Source organism: Dreissena polymorpha, chromosome 11, assembly GCF_020536995.1.
Source record: "Dreissena polymorpha isolate Duluth1 chromosome 11, UMN_Dpol_1.0, whole genome shotgun sequence".
Taxonomy (NCBI): domain Eukaryota; kingdom Metazoa; phylum Mollusca; class Bivalvia; order Myida; family Dreissenidae; genus Dreissena; species Dreissena polymorpha.
The window spans coordinates 279,480-302,500 of record NC_068365.1 but is presented as its reverse complement, the minus strand read 5'-3'; the positions used below and the strand labels follow the sequence as shown (position 1 = coordinate 302,500).

The 23,021-nt window shown below is 38.6% G+C and overlaps 1 protein-coding gene and 1 long non-coding RNA gene across 5 annotated transcripts in view; both read left to right on the top strand.

Annotated features, from left to right (window-relative positions):
- The window catches only part of LOC127851117 (uncharacterized), a 277,459-nt gene that overhangs the window by 197,399 nt on the left and 57,039 nt on the right, over window positions 1–23,021 (top strand). The gene's annotated exons all lie outside the window — the stretch shown is intronic.
- Window positions 1–23,021, top strand: part of LOC127851193 (uncharacterized) — a 224,340-nt gene that overhangs the window by 157,651 nt on the left and 43,668 nt on the right. The window contains exon 1 of one of the 4 annotated variants that reach the window (XR_008035689.1): window positions 6,414–6,437. The exons of the other annotated variants lie outside the window; for them this stretch is intronic. This is a non-coding gene — a long non-coding RNA (uncharacterized LOC127851193). Of the gene's footprint in view, window positions 1–6,413; window positions 6,438–23,021 lie in introns of those variants that run through there. 4 annotated transcript variants of the gene reach the window in all.

The following is a 23,021-nucleotide window of genomic DNA, read 5'->3' as shown; positions in this document are numbered from 1 at the left end:
TAGTGGTAGTAGTAATAGTAGTACAAGTTATAGTAGCAGTTATAGTAGTAGTACTGGAAGTCGTTTTATAAATCATTTTATCTTATCCCCGACTAGTTATAATAATCTTCGCGCTCTACAAAAATATCTTTCATAAAAGCTATTGTGATGCGATGGCTTTATGTGTACTTTCAAACCTGTTATATTGCACGTGCATATATTCTCTTTTAAAACGAAAGTAATTTATGATCGTTCTAGATAATGCTACTTTAGCGGTCATATCATGTTCGTGGAATAATATACAATAACGTGAAAAAAAGGATCAAACAATCTACAACTTGTATATAAGAAACTTATACAATTATAATGATTCATAAGGTAGTTTTAATAAAGCTGTCAAAACAGAAATACCTTGTTAACAAATAATAATAAGCTAAACACAAACTTATGACTTCAAGTAAAAAATCCTTAGTTTTATTTATTGCATTACCACAGTGCGGGATATAAGATATACCGCCTTTTAATATAACGCCTTAAAGTAAGCATTTTGTATGTCCAACTTTTTAATTTATTTCCTTTTAAATGATGTCGAATGATTTGCGAAATAAATAATAGTCATGATAAAAATATCGTATACAACTTGTATATTGTTGTTTTCTTTGTTAATTGACACATTTTTAATTCCCTCCATGGGGCTTGCATGTTTTTGTTATCAGACAAAAGCGTTGATTGACAGTAAGTCTATAGTAAGAAATAGACTTACTTATATTTATTCAATGATAACAATAATAATTTAGTTTAACAAGTTTCAGTAATATATTTAAAAGAATATGTTTCAGGTTTATCGAACGTATAGACAGTTAACTGGTTAACCGTTAAACCTGTGCATCATGGCTGTAACAGTTACGAATCTCCGCCGTACCAACATACCTATACAAGTTACGAATCTCCCCCGTATCAACATACCGATATAGGTTACGAATCTCCCTCGTAACAACCTACCTATACATGTCAATCACCTCCACGTATAAAGTTAACTATACCTGTAAAGATCTCCCCCTTATCTAGATTCCGATAAAGAGTACGAACCTCGCCGTGCCGACATATCTATAAAAGTAACGAATCTCCCCCGTACCAAGATAAATAAAAAGGTAACGAATCTCCCTCAAACAAACATACCTATAAAGGCAACGCATCTCCCCCGTACCAATATGCGTTTAAGTCTGACTCTTGTATAACATCCACTAAAAGATACAACTAATGTATATAATTTAATGAGATTGTCAGCCATTTTGACTTAGGATATTTTTATGTAGAAAACTGCTGCCATTAATGATTAGGCTACGATAACAATGATCATATTGGTAAAGCCTGCCAATGTAACTGCGGACGCTGCGATCCGACTTGGTAAACAATAATACAGTCTCATAGTATGGTTGTTCAATTAAATAGTTAGATGAGAGGTTTTCTAAGCTATGACGTAAACTATGATGATTGCAAATGGCTTGTCTTAGGCCCTCTCGTATATCCGATAGTCACAGTCTAAACAAGAAACCACACGTCACACATCTTTACATAGAATGGTGTTTCCATAAAAGCACGTCAGTGAAATTTGTACTTTCGAATACTCTTGCTTATAGTCATATATGAGTCAATACCATTCAATCATAATTAAACTAATGGAAATATAAAAACGAGTCGTATTTTGTGATAAACTGCGAATTTAAAATAAATCCAGGTAAATACACCATGCGGTAAATGTTAAGTTACACGACATGACATAGGAGCCGATAATTTCTTAGCTTCAATTTCAAATGGTGTTATTGCAGCTTAGACGTAAGATAAGAATTGTTTTGGGAAAACTGGGCTTAATGCAAGTTCGTGCAGTCAAATCAGGGACTACACTTTCTGCTTGTATGGAAATGCTGTTTAGCCTGTGGGGTTTATGTATGTAACATATACATGAATATACAGTTTATGTATTATTGAATAGCGAGTAGTCCTTAGTCTGTGGCATGAGCTAGTTACCTGCAAGCACTCGTAGCAACAACATTTCTGACCTTCATGTAGGCCACATTATCTCAGGACAGATCGGTAACAAACTCTACGAACAGATCGGTCACATTCTCTCAGGATATATCTGTCCACTTCCTCTCAGGATAGATCGGTTACATTCCCCCAGGACAGATCGGTAACATTCCCCATGGATATATCGGTCTCATTCTCTCTAGACATATCGGTCACATTTTGTGTGAACCGATCGGTCTAATTCTCGCAAGACAGATCGATCAGATTTTCTCCGGAGAGATCGGTCACATTCTCTCTGGATTATATGGTCATATTCTCTCATAACAGATTTGTCCCATATTATCAGGACGTATTGGTTACATTGTCATAGGACAGATCGGTCACATTCACTCAGGACAGATCTGTCAAATACACTCAGAACAGATCGACACATTATCCCCGGACAGATCGGTCATATTGTATATGGACAGATTGGTAAAATTATCCCCGAACAGATCGGTCACATTCTCTTCGACTCATTTAGGTTTGGAGTTGCAGACAGCGTTTAATGTCTTAATTCAGGACGTTTCTTTTAATGTTGTGGTTAGGCTTTGTATCGAAAACTACATATTATCTTATTTTAATGATTTTTTACATGAATATGACATTTTTTGTCTGTTTAAAATGCTATGTTTAAAACATAGTAAAGGAATTTCGTATAGAAGAGATTTCCTTTTAAGTAAAAAAATATATACAAGTGTAAAATTTTTGTCCGTGATTTGATTGCACAGGCTAATCATGAACGACACTTTTACGTGCAAGAATTAAGTCCCTATTTCCCAAAGCACAGTTTAATTATGTTTAAGTCGCGAGCCCAGTGTCGCATAACTGCTCTTAAAACTCTAAACTGGTACTTGGAGAATCGACCTCGTTTCGCTTAACATTTTAAGGATTAAGGAGGATAAATGGTGACAAAATCCTTTCTTATGTTCGTATTGATATAAAACAAGACAACATATCACTTATTTTCCTGGATTTTCGTATGTCCTCTTCACCGCGAAATACATTTTACAATGCACGTTCAAGTTCGAAGTCACATATCAGACATTTAAACGTTTTTGTTAGTTGGCCAAACAATTCTTTTTTCAGACTCGCAAATTTTCTTTGAAGTTATGATATTTGTGAGGAAACAGTGATACTTAACATTTACCATGCTCTAGACAATCCATTATATGCATCTTTTGACGATTTAAAAACCTGAAAAATATAAAGCGTTAAACGCGTAACGAATGAATAATTTGGAGAGTTCTGTTGATGTCGTTTATATTTTGTGATACTGCGAGGATTGCTTATATAAAGTAAACAGAACAAATCTCATTGTATTAGCACGGATGGCCGAGTTGTTTCAGCGAAAGCCTTTTCTCCCATGGGTCAGTGGTTCAAGCCAAGTTGAGGGTTACTTTTCTTTCTTTCTTAAACTTATTTTTTTTAGAGCTGTTAGACACAATGTTTACATTTATAAATATAAAGCATTAAATGACACACTTCAATACATGCCAACGTCTGTGAAAACGCCCCTTTAAAATCATTGGATTCATGATCACACGAAAATGCAGTATAGTATCAAATCCATTTAATTTCTTGTCAACCGAACTATTTAATTTTACACGTTGATTAAATACACATTACAGTCTCGATTACAAGAAAATTCCGAAGATAGTCGATATATCACGATTTATAGTGTAGTGTTTTATAGTGTGACGCGAGCGCTATTAATAGAGATTAGATTATGAATTACTGAGTAGTTATGCTCGCAGTTTGTCGAGTGATTACCCTAAAGGTAAGTTCCTTTGTAGTAATTGAATCTTCAAATTGGTTAATATTAACTTAAAGTTTGTTTTCTATAACACAATAATAAAACTTGTTTATCAAAATTATTTACTCTAACAAGAAAATTATTTTTATTAAACGATTTTCAAATCGAAAGTGCAGACACACTTTCAAAAGTAAATGTATATAATTACGACTGTAACTTTCCAATGTCTGCCCATTTGTGTTTTGTTTTGATATATATTTCCATTCCGAAAATCTAGAATTTAAATCGCAATCATGATCATTAAATTTGTTTATAAACTGTTTCGATAATCATGTCCGGACAAGCCTCAGATCCCAATATACCAACCTGACTGGGATTCCATGTAATTATTGCGAAATCGTCTTGTTTTGTATAGGAATTGAAAGCCGATATTAACAGTATAATTATTAAAAATGGCTTTTTCTCAAACAGTTTTAACATCGAACTAGGGGTAAGACAAGGATGTCCACTTTCATCCTCGAAACTTATTATATGCATCGAATATCTATCACACTATATACAATCAAATGAACATATAAAGGGAATATCGATAGAACCCGACGAAGAAATTAAACAGTCCCTATTTGCTGACGATGCAACTTATTTTTTAAACGACAGTAGTGACTCCTTCAATAATCTTTTAGAATCGCTAACCCTTTTTGGAATGGCATCGGGTCTTAAATTAAACAAAAGTAAATGTACTGTGCTAAGAGAAGGTAAATTTAAACAAAGTAATATGCAGCTTAAAAAAGAAATAAAATTCATCTGGACATCAGAAAAAGCAACAACGTTAGGAATAACCTTTACAAACAATAAAAATGAAACTATTCTTACAAACATATTGCCTAAACTACAAAAATTAAAAAAATGTTTAAAATCATGGCAACACCGTTAGCTTACACTTATCGGAAAAAACACAGTGTTAAAAAAATTGCACTCCCTAAATTAATTTATACACTAACAGCTCTCCCAAATCCACCAAATGATATTATTAACGATATAAAATCAGCAATTTTTAATTTCATATGGGACGGTAAGCCTGATAAAATAAAACGAACTCAGTAAATTCAATCTGTAGAAAATGTAGGTATCCAATTAACAGACATCGACTCATTCTTGAATGCAATCAAATGCAGCTGGGTTAAAAGTTACCTAGATAATACCAATACGAGTAAATGGAAATAATTCTACTAGAAAATCCTATAAAAAATATGGTAACTCCTTACTTTTTGAATGTAACATCAACAATACCATTTTGCAAACGAAAACATATTTCTATCTAGTGTTTTATCGGCATGGACTAATGTTACTCACAACCTAGAAACCCAAATCACAAGTAAAACTATTTTATGGAACAATAAAGACATAACTTCAAACAATAAGACTTTTTATATAAACACTTTTTGAACAAAACATTAAATATGTCGACCAATTGTACGATTACAGAAAAAAGGACTTCTATTCTTTTGAGAATATATGTTATATATACGGAATACCTTCAAGCAATTTCCTAATGTATTACACATTAATTAAAAGCATAACCATACATATTAAATCTACAATTAATACAAATAACACACCATGTACTCAAACATCATTCACGGAAATCATACTTGCAAAACAAAACAAAATAAACAAAACATTTTACAAACTACAAATTAAACACCCAGCAGAAAACTCCAAGATTCAAAATAAATGGCAAAGCCTTCTTTGAGAACAAGAATTTAATTGAAAACAAATATTTATCATGCCATATAAAACAACTATATATAGCACACTGAGAAATTTCAATATAAATATGTCCATAGAATCATAGCTACAAGTTTATATCTTTTTAAGCGCAACCTATCCAACACAAATGTATGTGATATATGCAGCAAACACATTGAAACAATAGAACACCTTTTCTGGGAGTGCAAACGTATTCAAATTCTATGCCACCAGTTAACAACATTCCTAGAGAAACAACAATTCAATTAACAGTGTCTCTCTTAAATATCAGTTCCGGTGTAAATACTTTTAAAATACCAGAAATTAATAACACTGTGAACCACATCATCATATTAATGAAATATTTTATATTCATCATTAGATACCAAAAAAAAACAAATATCTACTTTCAACTGTTTTATAAACTATATAAAACTTAAGATCCAAATTGAAAAACAAATTGCACTTAACAATGATAAACTATATATATATTTGAACAAAAATGGCAACACATTAAACTTTTATATCAAGTCCAGAATGCTTTCTACCAACTTTATGCAACTCATTCATATTCATAACTATTCTGTAGATTTTATTTATTTTTTTGAAAAAACACACACTATATATTAGCATATCTTGTATTACATGTTTGAACATTATTGCTGCTACATGATATAACTTTGTGATCTTATGCATGTATGAAATGTATGTCTTATATTGAATAATAAAAAAAAATAATAATAAAAAAAAACATTCCGGAGATAGTCGAGGTTGATTATTTCATTCCGGTAAATAAATTATTTTTTAGTGTGACGCACACGCTATTAATAAGTTGTATACATTAGTCATTACTACAGCTCGCATTCATGGAGTGATTACACTGATGGTAGGTTCATTTGTAATGAGTAAACATTCGCATACTTTTAAATGGTTTCTTAAATATATTACAATTTAGTTTCGTTTCTTTGACACAATACTGTAAAATGTTTATCTCGATAATATTAACTCTCTCAAGAATGTGTGTTTAAGTATTGAACGAATTTGAAATCGAAAGTGCAGACACACTTTCAAAAGTACATGTATTAATTACGACTGTAACTTTTCATTGTCTTTTTAACTGTGTTTTGTATTAATTTGAATAACTATTTTTTAGTTCAAAAATCTATATTTTTAAATGACAATCATGAAACATGACTATTTGGCATTTCTTGTATCGATAATCAGGTTTGGACACGCCTTAAATTCAAAAATACAAAACCTACTGGGGATTCCATGTATTTATTGCGAAATCGTTTTGTATTGTGTAGGAATTGAACGCAATAATACGGCTCTATCGACTATTTCGGGAACATTTTGATCCTTTCACACATAACCAAAATGACATAATATATTGGGTTAGGGCTATATTTTATCTCTTACGAAATTGAGTATTCGGGCTAACATGTCAGCTCTCTTGTCTTTTCATTGTAATTAAATGTTTGAATACCATTATGCACACACAGCCGATTGAAAATGGCAGAAGGAGGCATCGATCGAACCACATCACAGACTGAAAGCGTTCCAGGACACAGCAGCCTGTACAGTCGTCACTCTCAGGTAAGACAGGGGCTGAAAGCGCCCAAAGATACAACAACCTGTACGGCCGTTTCTCACGGGTAAGCATTGGAATGGAAGTGTTCCAGTCCACATCAGCCTGTACAGTCATCTCGCGGGTAAATCAGAGAATGAAAGCACTTTTAGACTCATCTCTTAATACAGACACAACATAATACATAGTAGAAACTGAAAACGCTCCTATCAGCCTGTGCAACCTTCAAGTACGGGCTAGTCAGGGATTGAAAGCGCTCCTTAACACAGTAGGCTGTGCAACCTTCATGTACTGGCAAGTAAGGGACTGAAAGCAATACTAGTCACAGTAGCCTGTGCAACTTTAATGTACGGATAAGTCCGGAACTGAAAGCACTCCTATACACAGTAGCTTGTGCAGCTTTCACCTACAGGTAAGTAAGGGACTGAAAGCGCTCCTAGCAGCCTTTGCAACATTCACGTACGGGTGAGTAAGTAACTAAAAGCACTTCTAGACACAGTGTCCTGTGCCTCCGTTACGTACGGGTAAGTAAAAAACTGAAAGCGCTTAGCAGCCTGTGCAGGCTTCACGTACGGGAAAGTTAGGGATTGAACACGCTCCTAGGAGCCTGTGCAGCCTTCACGTTATGGAACTGAAAGCACTACTAGACACAGTAGCCATAAACAACATTCACGTACGGGTAAATCAGCGAATGAAGCACGCTTTAGCAGCCAGTGCAAACTTTACATACGGGTTAGTAAGTGACTGAAAGCGCTCCTAGGAGCAAGTGCAACCTTCACGTACGGGTAGGTCAGGGACTGATAGCACTCCTAGACACAGTAGCCCCTGCAACCGTCACTCACGGGTTAGTCAGTGACTGAAGCGCGTCTAGCCAGGGTTGGCATAAAACCAGGGTTTTATAGTATTGACCGGCCCGGGCGGGTAATACTGGGAAAACCCGGGTTTTACTGGGCAATAGTCGGCAATACTGAGTAATAAAGATATTGCAATATTGTATAACTTGTACAATAATAATGATTTTATACATATTAAAAGAACATATCTATTAATTATTGTTAACTATTAGTTACAATGTCAACTTCTAATTCATGTGAAAACATATTCATAATTCCTTCTAATTTTCATGAAAATAGAAATTCTTTTTCTTTGTCTGTTTGGATGGGCATTACTTGGGTATGGAAGATATTACACAATTATACAGCAGCACAACTTGCATAATGATAATATTAATGATTTTAAATTAGTACATAACAGAAAATAACTATTAATTTTAGCAATTCTATTCTATTTTTTACACTGTTAACTTCTACTTCATGTGTATGCATATTAATAATTACTTTTTTTCTGCAAAAAAAATGCAATTCATTTTGTGTTTGTTTTGGATGGTTTGGATGGGCTTTACTGGGTAATAAAGATATTACACAATTATATAACTTATATAATTATTGGCATAGGGGTGGCGAAATCTCAAAAAAATATACTTGTCCAAGGACAACCATTTAGGAAATTTAACTTGCCCGTTGCTGAACTACACTTGTCTGTTAATGTTTATATAAATTATAAACGCATTTATTGATTAATGTTAAATGATGTGGAATATATCAAAATGAGTTAATTTGCTTGTTTTGTTTATAATTGTATTTCAATGGTACATTCATTATAGCAGTATATTATAAACAATATAAAGACTTTCTCAAACTTTAAATCTTGCGAAGCTAGTGTTATTAAAACATGTGCTTCAAAAAGTACATTGTAATCTTAACAAATTAAACTAGTCCAATATGTGGACCTCATCAGACTGAGGCTCCGCTACTCGTAGCAATTTGATTATAAAAACTGGTAAACATTGAAAATCGGTTAGCCAAGTTTCTTGAAAAGTTCTGGTGCGTTTACTTAGATCATATTTTTTATCATAATCTTTCTTAGTTTTTTGGGAGGTGGGCTGCTCAAAGCTTCGGGTTTCTGCTCCGTTGTTGAAGATTTAAAAGAAAAGTTTCATCTGTACCTTTAAAGTCGTCTTAAATAACGAGGTAGACCGTGTTTTGATTATCTTAGATTGATACTTTTTATTTCCGTCTGATTGTAAAAATAAAGAAACAAGTCTGTACACTGTCTAACAGTCGGGCCGAATGTTGAAAATGCGGCATGCTTCCGGTCTCATATAGAATAAGGGAGATCAATGCACAGGAAAGTGCACGTATTTTAGCTTGATTGCTCCCCAAATAGCACTGACAATGTAATCACGTGTCAACAGCCTGTTTTGTAAAACTTAATTACGGCTTTAATACAATGTATTTTTGTATACCTGTACGCGACTTTTAAAAAACTTGCTGTCCACGGACAACTTAATTGAAAAAAGTCAGTTGCTCAGACAAGCAAATGTACGACTCGGGCAACTCGGTCATTTGATTTCGCCACCCCTGATTGGTCTCTTTAAAAACATATTCATTAATTATTAATAACTAGAAACTATTTGTTACATTTTAACCAACTACATCATGTGGAAAGTTTGCAATCCTAATAATGCTTTCTTATTTTTACATAAATGAAATTCAATTTAATGGTCTTATGGACAATACTGGGTATAACATGGTATCTGTGTTTTATCTGATTTACATGTTATTAACTCACATTATTTTTCTAAAAATATGATATGATATTTAACAGAATGGTATTTATGCAGGAAAAGGGACATGGGTAGAGACATGAGGGATTATACATGTAATATATATTTTTGTTATCAGTCAAATAATTAAGTTGTTAATATGTTGCATTAAGACTCATGCCCCAATATAGTGTTTTAAATCATTGACACAGTTTTTTGTCGTCATTTATGACACACAGTTTGTAAAACAGTAACACAGGGCCACTTAGATAAACATTGGACCTATTTGGGCCACATTAGGGCCAGACAAAGGCCCTCTAACTGTTTATTAGGGGCCATAAAAGATACACAGACTAGTGCCAATTAAGGCCCCCATAAACATGCTTTGATTGCTACAGTAAGTGACAGATTCCTGTTAATTGTGTTTCAATATAAAAAAGTATTTCTTCAATGATCCCTCATTATCAATTCTGACTTTTAAGTTTAATGATATTGTTATTAATAAAACAACAGTCACTTTGAAGTCTGCAGTCAAATTTTATATATCATACAGTGACAATATGTTACTTCTATTTCAATATTATTGCCAACAGCATTTCCTAACTCTTTATAATAGAGGCTAGCAGAGAAGTAAGGATGATAAAAAACAATTACAACTGCATGTTTAATGAAGAAAAAATAGTATTGCCCAGTATTGCCCACTTTCAGAGTATTGCCCGGGGCGGAAAAAACCGGGTTTTCCCAACGGGTTTTCCCGGGGGGCGGGTTTTTCGTGCCAACCCTGCTCCTAGCCGCCAGTGCAACCTTCACGAATGGGTAAGTCAGGGACTGAAAACACTCATAGACACAATAGCCTGTGAAACCTTCACGTACGGGTAAGTCAGGGACTGAAAGCGCTCTTAGCAGCTAGTGCAACCTCCACATATGGGTAAGTCAGGGACCGAAAACACTCATAGACACAGTAGCCTGTGCAACCTTCACATACGGGTAAGTCAGGGACTAAAAGCGCTCCTAGACAACGTAGCCTGTGCAACCTTCACATACAGGTAAGTCAGGGACACCAAGCGCTCCTAGCAGTTGGTGCAACCTTCAAGTAGGGTAGGTCAGGGACTGTAATCACTCATAGACACATTAGCCTGTGCAAACTTCACGTACGGGTAAGTCAGTGACTGAAGCGCTTCTTGCAGCAAGTGCAACCTTCACGTACGGGTAAGTCAGGAACTGAAACCACTCCTAGAAACAGTTACCTGGGCAACCTTCACATATAGGTAAGCCAGAGACTCAAAGCGCGTTTAGCAGCCCGAACAACCTTCACATACGGGTAAGTCAGGAACTGAACGTGCTCTTATACACAGTAGCCTGTGCAACCTTCACATACAGGTAAGTCAGGGACTCCAAACACTCCTAGACACAGTAGCCGGTGCAACCTTCACATACGGGTAAGTCAGGGACTGAAAGCGCTCCTAGTAGTCGGTGCAACCTTCAAGTACGGGTAGGTCAGGGACTGAATGAACTCATAGCCACAGTAGCCTGTGCAACCTTCACGTACGTGTAAATCAGTGACTGAAGCTCTCTATCAGACAGTGCAACCTTCACGTACGGGTAATTCATGAACTGGAAGCACTCCTAGACACAGTAGCCTGTGCAACCTTCACGTATGGCTAAGCCAGGGACTGAAAGCGCTCTATCAGCCAGTGCAACCTTCACGTACGGGTAATTCATGAACTGAAAGCACTCCTAGACACAGTAGCATGTGCAACCTTCACGTATGGCTAAGCCAGGGACTGAAAGCGCCCTAAGAAGCCCGAACAACATTCACATACGGGTACGTCAGGGACTGAGAGCACTCCTAGCAGCCTGTGCAACCTTAACGTACGCATAAGTCAGGTACTAAACGCACTCCTATACACAGTAGCCTGTGCAACCTTTACGTACGGATAAGTCGAGTACTAAAAGCACTCCTAGCAGTCTGTGCAACCTGCACGTACGGGTAAGTCAGGGACTGAAAGCGCTCCTAGACACAGTTGTCTGTGCAGCCTTCACGTACGGGTATGTCAGAGACTGAAAGCGCTCCTAGACACAGTAGCCTGTGCAACCTTCACATACGGGTAAGTCAGGGACTGAAAGCGCTCCTAGACACAGTAGTCTGTGCAGCCTTCACGTACGGGTAAGTCAGGGACTTAAAGCGCTCCTAGCAGACTGTTCAACCCTCACCTACAGTTAAGTAATGGACTTAAAGTGCTCCTAGACACAGTAGTTTGTGCAACCTTCACGTACGGGTAAGTCAGGGACTGAAAGCACTCCTAGACAAAGTAGCCTGTGCAACTTCATATACGGGTAAGTCATGGACTGAAAGCGCTCCTAGACACAGTAGTCTGTGCAGCCTTCACATACTGGTAAGTCAGGGACTAAAAGCACTCCTAGACACAGTAGCCTGTGCAACCTTCACATACGGGTAAGTCATGGACTGAAAGCGCTCCTAGTCACAGTAGTCTGTGCAGCCTTCACATAAGGGTAAGTCAGGGACTGAAAGCGCTCCTAGACACAGTAGCCTGTCGAACCTTCACATACGGGTAAGTCAGTGACTGAAAGCGCTCATAGACACAGTAGTCTGTGCAGCCTTCTTATACGGGTAAGTCAGAGACTGAAAGCGCTCCTAGAAAATGTAGCCTGTGCAACCTTCACATACGTGTAAGTCAGGGACTGAAAGCGCTCCTAGACACAATAGTCTGTTCAGCCTTCACATACGGGTAAGTCAGGGACTGAAAGCGCTCCTAGACACAGTAGTCTGTGCAGCCTTCACATACGGGTAAGTCATGGACTGAAAGCGCTCCTAGACACAGTAGTCTGTGCAGCCTTCACATACAGGTAAGTCATGGATTGAAAGCGCTCCTAGACACAGTAGCCTATGCAGCCTTCACATACGGGTAAGTCAGGAACTGAACGCACTCTTATACACAGTAGCCGGTGCAACCTTCATATACGGGTAAGTTGGGACTGAAAGCGCTCCTAGTAGTCGGTGCAACCTTCAAGTATGGGAATGTCAGGGACTGAAAGCACTCATAGCCACAGTAGCCTGTGTAACCTTCCCATACGGGTAAATCAGTGACTGAAGCGCTCTATCAGCCAGTGCAACCTTCACATACGGGTAATTCATGAACTGAAAGCACTCCTAGACACAGTAGCCTGTGTAACCTTCACGTATGGCTAAGCCAGGGACTGAAAGCGCTCTATCAGCCAGTGCAACCTTCACGTACGGGTAATTCATGAACTGAAAGCACTCCTAGACACAGTAGCCTGTGCAACCTTCACGTATGGCTAAGCCAGGGACTGAAAGCGCTCTAAGAAGCCCGAACAACCTTCACATACGGGTACGCCAGGGACTGAGAGCACTCCTAGCAGCCTTTTCAACCTTCACGTACGCATAAGTCAGGTACTGAACGCACTCCTATACACATTAGCCTGTGCAACCTTCACGTACGGATAAGTCGAGGACTAAAAGCACTCCTAGCAGCCTGTGCAACCTGCACGTACGGGTAAGTCAGGGACTGAAAGCGCTCCTAGACACAGTAGTCTGTGCAGCCTTCACGTACGGGTATGTCAGAGACTGAAAGCGCTCCTAGACACAGTAGCCTGTGCAACCTTCACATACGGGTAAGTCAGGGACTGAAAGCGCTCCTAGACACAGTAGTCTGTGCAGCCTTCACGTACGGGTAAGTCAGGGACTTAAAGCGCTCCTAGCAGACTGTTCAACCCTCACCTACAGTTAAGTAATGGACTTAAAGTGCTCCTAGACACAGTAGTTTGTGCAACCTTCACGTACGGGTAAGTCAGGGACTGAAAGCACTCCTAGACAAAGTAGCCTGTGCAACTTCATATACGGGTAAGTCATGGACTGAAAGCGCTCCTAGACACAGTAGTCTGTGCAGCCTTAACATACTGGTAAGTCAGGGACTAAAAGCACTCCTAGACACAGTAGCCTGTGCAACCTTCACATACGGGTAAGTCATGGACTGAAAGCGCTCCTAGACACAGTAGTCTGTGCAGCCTTCACATAAGGGTAAGTCAGGGACTGAAAGCGCTCCTAGACACAGTAGCCTGTCGAACCTTCACATACGGGTAAGTCAGTGACTTAAAGCGCTCATAGACACAGTAGTCTGTGCAGCCTTCTTATACGGGTAAGTCAGAGACTGAAAGCGCTACTAGACACAGTAGCCTGTGCAACCTTCACATACGTGTAAGTCAGGGACTGAAAGCGCTCCTAGACACAATAGTCTGTTCAGCCTTCACATACGGGTAAGTCAGGGACTGAAAGCGCTCCTAGACACAGTAGTCTGTGCAGCCTTCACATACGGGTAAGTCATGGACTGAAAGCGCTCCTAGACACAGTAGTCTGTGCAGCCTTCACATACAGGTAAGTCATGGATTGAAAGCGCTCCTAGACACAGTAGCCTATGCAGCCTTCACATACGGGTAAGTCAGGAACTGAACGCACTCTTATACACAGTAGCCGGTGCAACCTTCACATACGGGTAAGTTGGGACTGAAAGCGCTCCTAGTAGTCGGTGCAACCTTCAAGTATGGGAATGTCAGGGACTGAAAGCACTCATAGCCACAGTAGCCTGTGTAACCTTCCCGTACGGGTAAATCAGTGACTGAAGCGCTCTATCAGCCAGTGCAACCTTCACGTACGGGTAATTCATGAACTGAAAGCACTCCTAGACACAGTAGCCTGTGCAACCTTCACGTATGGCTAAGCCAGGGACTGAAAGCGCTCTATCAGCCAGTGCAACCTTCACGTACGGGTAATTCATGAACTGAAAGCACTCCTAGACACAGTAGCCTGTGCAACCTTCACGTATGGCTAAGCCAGGGACTGAAAGCGCTCTAAGAAGCCCGAACAACCTTCACATACGGGTACGCCAGGGACTGAGAGCACTCCTAGCAGCCTTTTCAACCTTCACGTACGCATAAGTCAGGTACTGAACGCACTCCTATACACATTAGCCTGTGCAACCTTCACGTACGGATAAGTCGAGGACTAAAAGCACTCCTAGCAGCCTGTGCAACCTGCACGTACGGGTAAGTCAGGGACTGAAAGCGCTCCTAGACACAGTAGTCTGTGTAGCCTTCACGTACGGGTATGTCAGAGACTGAAAGCGCTCCTAGACACAGTAGCCTGTGCAACCTTCACATACGGTTAAGTCAGGGACTGAAAGCGCTCTTAGACACAGTAGTCTGTGCAGCCTTCACCTACAGATATGTCAGAAACTGAAAGCGCTCCAAGACACAGTAGCCTGTGCAACCTTCACATACGGGTAAGTCAGGGACTGAAAGCGCTCCTAGACACAGTAGTCTGTGCAGCCTTCACGTACGGGTAAGTCAGAGACTGAAGCGCTCCCAGACACAGTAGTATGTGCAACCTTAACGTACGGGTAAGTCAGAGACTGAAAGTGCTCCTATACACAGTAGTCTGTGCAGCCTTCACAAACGGGTAAGTCAGGGACTGAAAGTGCTCCTAGACACAGTAGTCTGTGCAGCCTTCACGTACGGGTACGTCAGGGACTGAAAGCGCTCCTAGCAGCCTGTTCAACCCTCACCTACGGATAAGTAATGGACTTAAAGTGCTCCTAGACACAAAAGTCTGTGCAGCCTTCACATACGGGTAAGTCAGGGACTGAAAGCTCTCCTAGCAGCCTGTTCAATCCTCACCTACAGATAAGTACTGGACTTGAAGTGCTCCTAGACACAGTAGTTTGTGCAACCTTCACGTACGGGTAAGTCAGGGATGAAAGCACTCCTAGACAAAGTAGCCTCTGCAACCTTCACATACGGGTAAGTCATGGACTGAAAGCGCTCCTAGACACAGTAGTCTGTGCAGCCTTCACATAAGGGTAAGTCAGAGACTGAAAGCGCACCTAGACACAGTAGCCTGTGCAACCTTCACATACGGGTAAGTCAGGGACTGAAAGCGCTCTTAGACACAGTAGTCTGTGCAGCCTTCTTATACGGGTAAGTCAGAGACTGAAAGCGCTCCTAAACACAGTAGCCTGTGCAACCTTCACATACGGGTAAGTAAGGGAATGAAAGCGCTCCTAGACACAGTAGTCTGTGCAGCCTTCACATACGGGTAAGTCAGGGACTGGAAGCGCTCCTAGACACAGTAGTCTCTGAGGCCTTCACATACGGGTAAGTCATGGACTGAAAGCGCTCCTAGACAATAAGTCTGTGCAGCCTTCACATACAGGTAAGTCATGGATTGAAAGCGCTCCTAGACACAGTAGTCGGTGCAGCCTTCACATACGGGTAAGTCAGGAACTGAACGCACTCTTATACACAGTAGCCTGTGATACCGTCACGTTCGGATAAGTCAAGAACTATAAGCGCTCTTGGCCGCCTGTGAAACCTTCACATACATGTAAGTCAGGGACTCCAAACACTCCTAGACACAGTAGCCGGTGCAACCTTCACATACGGGTAAGTCAGGGACTGAAAGCGCTCCTAGTAGTCGGTGCAACCTTCAAGTACGGGTAGGTCAGGGACTGAAAGCACTCATAGCCACAGTAGCCTGTGCAACCTTCACGTACGGGTGAGTCAGTGACTGAAGCGCTCTTTCAGCCAGTGCAACCATCACGTACGGGTAATTCATGAACTGAAAGCACTCTTAGACACAGTAGCATGCGCAACCTTCACGTATGGCTAAGCCAGGGACTGAAAGCACTCTATCAGCCAGTGCAACCTTCACGTACGGGTAATTCATGAACTGAAAGCACTCATAGACACAGTAGCCTGTGCAACCTTCACGAATGGCTAAGCCAGGGACTGAAATCGCTCTAAGAAGCCCGAACAACCTTCACATACGGGTACGTCAGGGACTGAGAGCACTCCTAGCAGCCTGTGCAACCTTCACATACGGGTAAGTCAGGAACTAAAAGCACTCCTAGACACAGTAGCCTGTGCAACCTTCACATACGGGTAAGTCATGGACTGAAAGCGCTCCTTGACACAGTAACTTGTGGCAGCCTTAACCTACGGATAAGTCAGGGACTGAAAGCACTTCTAGCGGCCTGTGAAACATTCACGAACGGGTAGGTCAGAGACTGAAAGCACTCCAAGACAGCGCAGCCTGTGCAGCCTTCAAATACGGGTAAGTCAGGGACCAAAAGATCACGCAGACACAGCAACGTGTGCAGCCTTCACATACGGGTAAGTAATTGACTGAAACCTCTCCTAAGAACAGTAGCCTGTGCAAACTTCATGTTTAGGTAAGTATCGGACTAAAATCGCTCGTACACACATACGCTGGTTCAACCGTCACGTACCGGTAAGTAAAGGAATGAAAGCGCTCCTAGACAATACAGCCCCTGCAGCCTTCTCGGTTAGTCAGAGACCTAAAGCGCTCGTAGACACAGCAGCCAGTGCATCCGTCGCGTACGGGAATGTCAAGGACTTAATGCGCTCCTAGACACGACTCTCTAAATGGACGTAAAATACTTAGTAGTAGTTAGTAAGTGACTGAAAGCGTTCCTAGACACAGAGGCATTTGAAGCCGTTAGGTACGCGTAACTCACAGAATGTAAGTAACATTATACTAAATAATTGAGATGTGCAAGTATACACACACTGATAAACTGGAAGACATGTGTTCAATTAACTCCACTCGCATGCTATTTAATGTAGACTTGTGTAAAGAGGAAGTATTGATGTTCACTAAGAAATCAATGTTATGTTTTAAGACTTGAAACTACAGAGGAAAACGTGCTCGAATGCGGATTACATCAGCTTAAAACGTCTGGTAAAAACATGAACAAACAGCGAATTTGGAAACGTATGAAATATTTTCTTCTCCTTCTCATGATCTATCTTCTTATGTTTTAAATGCATTAAGCTTTATAGAATGCTCGTCAACAACATGTTATAATATGGGGATTCCTACGTTCAAAATGGTTACTTTATTTTTGACTACAGTTGGATTTGTAAAATTAAATAACAAAAGATTTGGAATAAGTATATTGGGACCTTAATACTAAAAAGGCACTGATAGCAAATTGCCAATTTTTACTTGATATGACCCTGGAATAATCTAGTTAAGTTTATAGTGTTAAATGGGAACAATATTGCTCAAATATAAAGTGCAACGCTAGCTGTTTTATCAGCGCAAATCGCTTTGTATGCATTAAATAAGAAAATTAATGCGGAAACTCACTTTGTGCATCTCATAGCAAACCTATCCTGACCACAACCCGATATAAAAACGTATTATGCCTATTTCATTCAAGTATGTAAACATATGTTGGTCATTTAACTTATTGATATTCGTTCGGTTCCTCTTTTCTTCAAGTCTCCCTCATATCAATGTACCGAATAAACGCGTGTCATTTTGCTTACCAAACGGCATTCTAAAATACGTGTTTGACGCATGTATAATTTGTAGAGCGGTCTGAAAAAAATGCATACGCAGCAAATATATGTTGATTTTGATAAATAGAGACGTATTCCAAGAAAAGCAGTCTGTACAGCGGTCACTCTCATGTATGTCATTGAGTTAGACTGAAAGCGTTCCCATACACAGCAACCTGTACAGTCGACACTCTCAGGTAAGTCCGGGACTGAAAGCGTTCCCAGCCACAGCAGCCTGCACAGTCGTCTCTCATGGGTAAGGGATGAATTGAAAGCGATGCCAGACACAGCGCTATGTACAGTAATTACATTCGATTAAGTACGCAGGGAATATGTGTTTACTAATTACAGTTTTGAGTTCTCAAACGAAACTCTAACCTTGATAGAAAACAACAAACCGAATGCTTTATACTACATTGAAGTTATTAAATAATTTTCTCACTGGATTAATTGTGCAAGCACGACCGCTAGAGTTCAGTTGTAGATTCATAACGGAATTTTATGCATGTTATGGTTTCCTTAATCCTGTTTCAGGAACATAACACAATAGGTATGATTTAGAATTTTAATAAACTATACTAAAACTGTTTTTATAACTGAGCACAACTTTCAAATGAGTTGTTACTGAATTTCGTGTAAATCGTATGGTCATATTGGCGTTAGTAGTAGGAACGCACGGAACTGTATTTAACGTCACTACAATATGAATGCATGTACATTTTTGTTTAAGATGTTTCACGTATAACCTATTAAACAAGATTAATCTGGTAAGACTAAGTGTTCGGCATCAATCGGAATTACGTTTCTAACGCACGGTGCCTGACGCTTTACAAATCAGAGTTTTATAACTCGAGTTTAATTCGAACTTACCAGTCTGTTGCTCTGAACTACGTTAATGTTTATACTCCATCCATCTTTAACAAAAAGTATATAAATGTACGAGATTCAATGACATTACTGAATGAAATAAAATGTAATTTTATATGATGATAATGAGAAAATAACGTACTATTCACTTGTTATAATTTAGAAAACAATATGACTCGGTGAAAAATCTAAACATAATTGAAAAAATTCGACCCATGATAATTAATTTAGTAAATTATTATATATAAAATAATGTTAACGTATACAAAATGTAATTAATATATTTCAAATATCCATACTACAATAAATACTACAACACTACTTAAATTTAATAAAATACGCAACATGAAATGCAGATACAAATGATGTATGCGTTTATTTTAACTCGTGCTATTTCTTATGTTATTTATAAATTAGAAAGCTCTTCGCACTTTGTATGAATAACTGAAACATAAACATTATCTGGAACTACATTTTTACCAATGTATGGAACGTGTATTTAATAGTTTATAGTGGAAATTGAATTAAAAACTCATCGTGAACTAACATTTATATTGTGCTTTTGTATTTGTAGAATCATGTGGAAAACATTTCCATGGAAATATGTACTATAATGACCCGGCTGGGATACGGCGAGGAGATGAGAAGATGGCGGGTTGAGAAATACAGGAAGCTTGTTAGGCTGTTAGATACACGATCAGGTCATGACATTCAAGACATTTTAGCAGGAAGCAAGGCAGAGGGACTGACCTGCTATTTGGAAAGCGACTGGGACATGTTGAACGTGGTGAAGGGTGTCCTCTGTGTGGAAGCTGGTATCAACCTTCACACCATTCCTGACGACATAGACGTGTTTAGGATGGACACGAGCGTATATCCAGGACACTGCAGACTGTTACAAGAGAGACGAGCGCATACACGTTTTAGACAAATTCTTAATTCCCTGTGTGATAATGGATATGGAGATGTTCTACTTAGTAGTAGTTTATTCCTAGACGAAATTTCGGCATTATTAACACTATCAGAAGTAGCGGATCATGAGAGAGCGGGGCCGTCGATACCGGGGACAGTTAAGGGTGTAATGCATGTAGACAGAGTACCCGCACTACGCTGTCACTGCCCCATCATCCTCCAAAGATGGACTGCCAGAACCCGTCATTGGCCGTCACCAGTTATTGTTCAGAAAGTCGTATCATTAGGAGCCTACCTAACCCCAGTCGGGTTTAAGGGAAGTGATTACAAGCACATGGAGTGGAGGATGTGCTTTAACACTGGTGAAACAGAACTTGTAAACAACCTTAATAGCACACAAACGCAAGTTTATGTTATGCTAAAAATGATTCTCAAAGATGTTCTTAAGCCTTGTAAGAAAGAAGTTACATCATACGTGATTAAAAATATAGTACTTTGGCAAGCTGAGAATAACCCACAGCATAATTTTTATAAACGCAGTTTTTTATACTGGCTACATGACGGACTGAGAGACCTTAAGACTGCTATTGTCACACAACATCTGTCATACTACATGATTCCGGAAAGAAATTTAATGGCAGCAAGTGGTTTGCAGGATAAGCAGCAACGTAAATGGGTAGCAGATATAACGGACATGATGGACGAAGGTCCGAGAGTTATACTAAGATTACAGAGGATACGACAGGCCGTCATCGCCTCCCCAGAGCCGATGTTGTGGTTCAGCAAAATAAGAATGGAGCTTGAGATGCTGGCGCTGCAGACGGCATTGAACAGATTCGGACAGTGTAGCGATGCGCATTATGCTATAATGCAGGAGATAGAGAGACGTCAGGTGGAGATAATAATGGAGGTGGCACAACGGATGTGCATAGACGGATGTGCTGTTAATGATCTGGAGGACATCTTCTACAGAATTTTAATGTAGTACTGCATTAACGTGTAAGAAGTTAATGGAGCCGAAGGAACTAATCAGAGACATGTAATACAAAGATTGTTTTGTTGCCAGATTTCAAGAAGTGATTGTATTTGCTTTTTTCAAAATGTTTCACTTCTTTATATTGTACTTGCTATTTTGTCATTATTATCATGAATTTGCAAATATTGGCAGGTTTGCGAATATGATAAAAGTTTTACATCAACAAACTCGGATTATATGGGAATCATTCGCCGTACGCCACTTAGCGAAACCATGTCACTGTTTGACCTGCAATGAAAAAACTGACAATTTGCTCTTATAAAGCAATAAAGTCTGGTCGCTCAATGACGTAATCATTTCGAAATTAATTTCGAAAAAAAACAACGAAAGGGGATTCCCCATGATGTGATGATATAACTATATGAAACTCGCGACGAATACCTTGTATACAAGTCTAGCTTATAAAGTATTCTTAGTTTCAAAGGGGCATGTCAACGATTTATACAATAATGCATTTATTCCTATTTATATCTTTACTAAAATAACATATTATTTTCTCTATAGGCTACATGCTTCTGGATATAATTGCTTATTATTGCCCGTATTTAAATGCTTACAATTTATATGATTGATGTATCGTTAATATATGTAACGTTGAATCGGCATTTGAAAAATATCGTTTTAGTTTTAGGCACTCGAAATAAACATTTTAAACAGTGATTGTCAGACTATTATTCGTAACCGTAGTTCCAAAGCATGTTATATGTATGTATTGCATGTTAATTTATCGATTTCATATAAAGTCGTTTTATTTAAAAATATTTTCAATTTATGTTCATTATAATTTCACTCTCATTGATTGTGTATACACATGTTGATAAAGTTGTGCTAAGCACTAATGTATAGTAAATATATTGTTTATAATCAAACTTTTAGAAAGCGCAGAAATTCAGTTATACAATCTTAAATAATGTTGTATGCACGAAGTATAACTCGAATTCAATGCAAACTTTCAATATAATTTGAGTTGCGCATACTGGCAGAAAAAAGCGTGCTTTTGTCTTATTGAAATCTCAATCCTAAGTGCTAAGTTTTGTATTTAAAACTTATACTTTATAGATAAACTGTACAATAGTGCAGACACAGTCAAGCAACACAGTAATCCAAATGGTCAACAATTGATCACACCTAGAACTAATTATCGGTGAATCACGCAACGTCATTCGTTGTATGATCATTAATGACTGACTTGGGCACGAGATTTAAATGATGTTGATTTCAGACATGTTTGTATTCAACTTGACTTGCTATTATAATTTGTTTATGTTATATGGACGTAATTATGAATTGTGTCTTTGTAAATTTATTCAATATCATGTGTTTTTTTAGATAAGACTTTTTAGAACTTATTAGCAGGAGAGAAATTGTACTAGTATCTTATTCATAAAGTGACCATGTGTGTATGCATTACAGGGCGATACACACTTTAAATAATAATGATTAAAAATGGTTTTCCGCCGTGGAAATGTCGATGGCCTTTGAGGTTGAACCCGGTTGTGAGGTTAGTCCAATATGCACATTCATATTATTCAATACGTTAATATGGCATGCATTGGAAAGCACACAGCATGCCATTATTCGGTTAGATGGACAACGACAGCTGTAGGCTGTCAAAGATCTGGTTTGCGGAATATTGTTTAGCAAAATAAGTGGTTATTGCGTTCTGAACTATGTTTCAAACAAACACAGAACTAACAGTTTTACTTTAAATGAAACCTTGAAACATTTGCATGACCTAGCGGTATTTTATTCCAATGTAGCCAAATGTATAACTGAATGGCTATATATATTAATACAGCTTATGTTTGATAGTCGTGGTTAAATTTAGTGTTAACACATACGTTGGATTAATGCCCCTCTGATAAGTCTGTATTGAATCATTTCGAACTTAACTGAAAGTATCGACATAAGTGCAATAAAGAAACTTATTTTTTTTTATTTGCGATCAATAATGTATGTCATCATTTTACAATATGTTTTTGTGTTGATAGTTTGCTTCTTTTTTAACATTAAAAACGTGTATTGTGGTGAGAGTTAAAACAAATTCGTGTAAAAAAATAAT